General features: G+C 38.7%; 1 pseudogene; it reads left to right on the forward strand.

Annotated features, from left to right (window-relative positions):
* The first annotated feature begins 4,967 nt into the window (after positions 1-4,967).
* Positions 4,968-5,573, forward strand: LOC138829901 (14-3-3 protein zeta/delta pseudogene; annotated as a pseudogene).
* Positions 5,574-6,309: the final 736 nt, after the last annotated feature.

The following is a 6,309-nucleotide window of genomic DNA, read 5'->3' on the forward strand; positions in this document are numbered from 1 at the left end:
TTCTTGAGTTATAGAGCATTTGTAATCTGCATTTTCTTGTTGCTATTTTGAGAAAAAGCAATCTATGCTGTCAAACCAAAGTGTCTCCAACTTGCAGCAAGTTACCATTTGTTAACACACATTTACTGGAATAATTCACAGCTTAACGTCAAACTGTAACCATCAGCTGAGTTGTTCATAACCAGTCAGCTGTGTCAAGGGTATGATTCCTTACCAATGGAGTTAAAAGAACAGACTCTTTTTCAGACACAATGTTTACCACATTCCTTAAATCAGTCCCTGAGAGTCAATCAAAGAATGTGAGCCCAACCCCTACTGTGGCTCAGGGACATCACAAATCCTTATGTTAGGATAAAAAGCTCAAGGGCCACCCTGCCTGGCATGCCTGCTTGATTCTGGGTAGAGTGTCTAGGCTCCCTTCCTCACAGATCTAAACTGCCTTGGTGAGATCTCCTTTACTTCTGTGTGTCTATTCTATCAGGGTTAATATTTTACTATTTTGTTTTGACACTGGAGCATTCTGGGGGATAGTCTGCAATCTTCATTCTCTGGGATGGTGAGGCACCCTGTGAGGGAATATGATTGTCCTGCTACTCAGCTGCAACAAGGTGGGGGCTGGGGCAGCACCGGTGACATCTCATATCTGTGAATGAATCCTAACTCTTGGACATTACATGTGGATTAAAAATAAATCTCTAAAGCTGGACTTCTATGGCCCTGAACTCTGAAGATTATGGTTTGGATAATGGTTTGAAGCTAATCATTGATCCTCAGATCTCAGCCTCCTGAATAGTTAGGATAGATGGTGTAAACCACCAGCACCCAGATTTGCTCTTGCTTTCTTTGGTGTAATTGCTTTACAAAGTCTTATCTCATTTAAATCTGATTTCTTTCTGAGTTCTACTCTGAGCAGTACATTACAGATGGAAATTGCTCATCCTGTGTTTTCTTGGTCTTATTAAAACAAAGATTACTCTTCAGTAGATTTTTGATGCTGCTTACCAAGTACACCATTCCCTAGTCTACTTCATGAGTAATTATTATGTATTTAAAACCTTCCATAAACTACAGGAACCCTTCTAATTTCCTAGGTTAAAGTGTTGAATTATTGTATGTTTCCTTCCCTATATTTTCTTTTCCTTGTTTCTTTCTTTCTTTCTTTCTTTCTTTCTTTCTTTCTTTCTTTCTTTCTTTCTTTCTTTCTTTCTTTCTTTCTTTCTTTCTTTCTTTCTTTCCTTTGTTCTTTCTTTCTTTCTTTCTTTTTCCATCGTGGGTCTTGAATTCTGGGCCTGGATGTTGTCCCTGGTTTATTACAAAATGTGTACAGGAGTAAAATCTGTCTCATCATCTTTCATCCCCAAGTTCATGAAACATTCAGAAAAAATGAAAGAACACATATTTGGGAATACATTTTCTTTGTGTGTGGGTAGAAGTCTTATAACTTGAACTCAAAGCCTAGCCCCTCTCCTTAAGTACTTTTGCTCAAGTACCACTTGAATCACAGCTCCATTTCTAGTTTCTTTGGTGGGGAAATGAAAACATGATTCATAAGCATTTGGCTTTGTATGAGTAACCCCAAAATGACTTTAGTACATTCTTTATATATTTAATTAATTACTGCTGATGCGTCAATTGTGACTGATTCACTTTTAGTCCATTATGATGTTGTTCTGAGTGAGTTATAATAAAACACTAATGTGGATAATGTGGAGAGCCTGTGTTTTCTCACTGTTATGGAGGCTGAAAGTGAATTTCTCATGAGGATGAATATTTCTCTACCCTCACTAATATTGCTTTTTCCAGTTCCACGAAGATGGGTGTAAAAGATGACAATTAAGTTATGCTTTTGCTAAATTTAATTCTGTAGCAATTTTAAAAATCTAGACTTAAAAAAATGAGGAACAAGAGCTTGCAGAATACTTACAGATATGTATGGGATTACAGAGATAAGCAAAAACAGTACTCCGCTAGATATTTTGCAGGGTAAAATACAGGTAAAAATGATCCTTGTGGCTGTCTAATGCATTTGTAGGTACATAGAGTATGTTCAAACTTTCAGCCAAGACAAAAAGGATGTTGCCCAGTGTTTCAATGAAGCACTTAAATGCAAATTAAACTGGCTTTTGAAAAGGGATTAAAAATGGCCTACACTTTGTGAAAAATTTGGTAACTTGTGGGTAGTGGCAGGCCTCACAGACAAAGAAAAGTTTAAAAGGGAAAATTATCCTAAAGTTTATTTCAAAGCAGAAAAGATAAATTAGGATCACCAAATGATTGTTTAACCTAGTTTGCCATTATAGGTTTTTTGTAATAGTTTCCAAAACGCCCACAATAAAGGACAGAGGACTAGTTTGTCACATGGAATGTTGGCCCTTAATAATTTAAAGGTAAAACCATGCTTATAAATCCACTTCCAATGACCATCTTTTTGCTTTTAGTTGGAGTAAATATGCCCACAAGTAAAGATTCATTGATCTGAAAACTGGTGTCAAGCCAGGCTTGGCAGAGAAAGGTCCCTGTGAGATTGTCATCTCTAACCTGCCAGCAGAATGTTCAAAAGCAGAGTTGGTTTGGAGTTCAAAGTGGCAAAGTACTAGCCTTGATCTGGAGAGCTGAGGGACAATGCTCAAACCCTGAGTTCAAGTCCACCAACCGACCAAGGAAACTGCCAAAGATTCATTTATTTCCACATAGACAAAGGCATTCCTGGAACCCTGAAAATGGAATATGCAGAGGCAGTAAGCCACTTCTCATTGGATGGCCGAGATGGAATCAGATCCTGAAGTCACTTGTGCTTGTCTCTTCAAAGCTTGAAAAGAGTACGGAGGTCATGGGAAGATAGTTTGTAGGCATGCTTAATGCTCATGTTTGGCTAACTCAGCATGGACTTCCCAGTCATCTAAGATAGTGTGTAGTAAAAGCTAAAGTTGTAAAATATGAGGGATAATTTAAATACCAACCCACCTGTATCTGCTCAAAGTCCCAATTGGCAGTGAGTTTTGAGCTGGCCCAGATACATTAATTCATCTGCTAAGGAAAGAAAGTTGTGTGGACTTGAGATTAGGTCCCCTTTGAGATCTAACTGCCTACAGAGGCAGACATTGCTGCAACCAATACAGATCAGGCTCCTCATGCAGCCAGAAAAATGATTTTACAAACCAAAATGTTAAACAAGATATGATGCTACAGCCCCAAAAAGGGTCTGTACATCTGTTAAAAGTTAAATGTTGTATATAAGTGACTCTAAACAGGCTACCCAGATCCAAGGGATGGTACTTAGAATGCCAATCAGATGCTTTTGGTATTTATAGTAGCCTCTGAATGGTATTCTCCCCCTAGTCCATTATCTTCTCCCTTACCTAGTTGTCCAAAAGACACTAGACACCCCCTTTCTCCCTACTTACCTTATTAGGGGCTTATGCTTCAAATATTACTTTTCTGGCCCATGGCTAATGTGTGTTCTCCTATGCCATTCATGTTAACTGACCTTGGTACCTTGTCATAATTTTGCCTGATCTATTCAAAAGTCTCCTTTAACTGGATAACAATCCCCACCCAGGACACCACCTGGGAGCAAGTCATGACTATCCTGTTACTACAGGCAACTGGAGACATCATTTACATTGCCCTGCTGGACCCTAATGTCCCCAGCTCCAGTGACTCCTTCACCTCCCCAGCAGGAAGTAGCCAAAAGAGTCCATGACACCTGTTGACTCTGGTACCTTTAAATATCTCTGCTACCTCCTCTGGCTACTGTAATCCTAAAGTGGAAAAAGTCTTACCTCCCCCCTCCAGGATGTCAGGAGCCAGGAACCATGCCATGTCTCTTCTGGTAATCAAACCTTCCTGGCTTATTTCTCTCTTGGCTGATAATAACAATTTTTTGCCTGAACAGCAACTTTGCTTTTTATTAAATGTGTCTTGATATTTTAACTTTAAAAAATATGCATATAGGGCTCGGAAAGTGGCTCAGTGGTAAAAAATATGCATATATATTTTTGTAGATCATGGGGCATGAACTCTGGGCCTGGGTGCTATCCTTCAGCTGTTCTTTGTAGATCATGGGGCATGAACTCTGGGCCTGGGTGCTATCCTTCAGCTGTTCAGCTCAAGGCTAGTGCTCTACCATTTGATCCACAGCACTGCGTCTGGCTTTTTCTGTTCATGTAATGCTGAGGAATCAAACCCATGGCCTCATGTATGTGAGACAAGCACTCTACCAATGAACCATATTCCAAGCCGTAGAAAATGTTTTAAAAAATGGTTTCATCAAAAAACTTAAATAAAAACTTAGTAATTTAATGGAATTTTCTTGCACATTTAAACAACATTAAAAAATTGCAGAATATTTTACAAGATGAGGAATATAGATGAAGTAACATTGAGCAGTCTTCTGTGTAAATGTAGCATTCAGAAACTGTATGAAGGTATCTCTATACCAATAGCTCTTTTTTCCCATTTCTCAAGACTTTAGACAGAAACTTGAGCATGTCCCAACTGTTCAAAATTGTGAATCTCTTGGCTCTGAGTGACACTTGGAGTAGAAGGCAAGATTTTGTTCATCATATCTTCATGGTGCGAGGCCATCCTAGAATGTGCACATTGAACACCTGGCACCATACACACTGCCATAGGCCGTATTGTTTCAACAAATAAATCCCACAATCACAAGTTATTATAATGCTGCATATGAAATCATTTTAAAATGACAAAAATGAGAAGCAAGCAAAATGTACTTTAACTGATTGTGAAATTTTCAGGGAGATTTAAGGATATTGGTGACATGGAAAAATAATAAAATTGGATGTGAAGAAGCCCCATGGCTGCAGAGTTGCTAGAGCCTGTGAGCTGTGAGATCCAGGGACAAAATCTCAGCCTCACCCCTGCTTATGCCACCAAGACGTCCTAGAGACCAATGACTACCTGTCTTTCCTCCACCACCTATTCAGGACACAGAACATCCAGTCATGGATAGAAATGAGATGGTGCTGAGGGCCGAAGTGGCCAAGCAAGCTGAGCAATATGGTGACATGGCAGCCTGCATCAAGTCTGGAAGTGAGCAAGAAGTTGAATTACCTAATGAGGAAAGGAATCAACTCTCAGCTGCTTATTGGAACCCATAGGTCATCTTAGAGGGTAGTTTCAAGTATTGAGCAAAAGACAGAAGGTGCTGAGAAAAAGCAGCAAATCGTGTGAGAACACAGGAAGAATTGAGAACAAGCTAAGAGATATCTGCAATGATATACTGTCTCTTTTGGAAAAGTTCTTGATCCCTAATGCTCCACAAGCAGAGAGCAAAGTCTTTTATTTGAAAATGAAGAAAGACTGCTACCACATCATGTCTGAGGTTGCTGCTGGTGATGACAAGAAAGGAATTGTGAATCAGTCACTCCAAACATACCAAGAAGTTTTTGAGATCAGCAAAAAGTAAATGCAACCAATGCATCCTATCAGATTGTGTCTGGCCCTTAACTTCTCAGTGTTCTATTATGAAATTCTGAACTCCCCAGAGGAAGTTTCCTTTCTTGAAAAGACAGCTTTTGATGAAGTCATTGCTGAACTTTATACTTTATGTGGGTTATGTTACTTCTATTTTAATTTCTGTATTTCCCATGTGTTTTCTGTTTGCTTGTTTCAGATTAGGAGAGTAGAGCCTGTTAACATTTAGTGAGTTATCCATTTTTATCATGTGTGGCCAGTATGACGATGTGGAATTTTTAAACAAGTTATAAATGATTGGCATGTGCTTTGGTTCATGGTGACTTCACAAGTGCCAGTGTTGAAACTGATTCCATGTCTAAGTGAGGAAATCTTCCTACATATTGGTTTGTACTGGTGGAGAATAAGAGGGAAAATGGTTCCAGTCAAGGTGTAGTTATTGTGGGTATTATAAAGTTTTGGAGCACTGGTGGGGCTGTCACTCAAACAGATATTCCATGGCTTTTCCAAGTTACAATCATGTATTTCTGTGGAAGAGTCTATTTCAGTGAGCACACCTTTGAGTACAGCACCAGAAGTTTTCTTTCAGACAAAGTTGTGACCCAATTAACTCTGGATAAGGGCAGAAACGGTTCACATTCCATTATTTGTGAAGTTACTGGTATTTGCTCAAACTATTTTTGCTACACATTTTATTTGTATTTCAATGTTTTAGACAACCTAAAACTGATTTAAAAGTAAAGGTGTAGAAAAAATGAACTGCTTGGTATTGACAATTCGTGTATATTCAGCAAAGCCATAAACAAAAATCCCTATGTTTAGGAAATGGAAAGACTGGGAAAAAATTATATTAAGTTATTATATTAAAAT

The sequence above is a fragment of the Dipodomys merriami genome, unplaced genomic scaffold (genome assembly GCF_024711535.1).
Source record: "Dipodomys merriami isolate MVZ:Mamm:240054 unplaced genomic scaffold, mDipMer1.0.p SCAF_1788, whole genome shotgun sequence".
NCBI classification, from domain to species: domain Eukaryota; kingdom Metazoa; phylum Chordata; class Mammalia; order Rodentia; family Heteromyidae; genus Dipodomys; species Dipodomys merriami.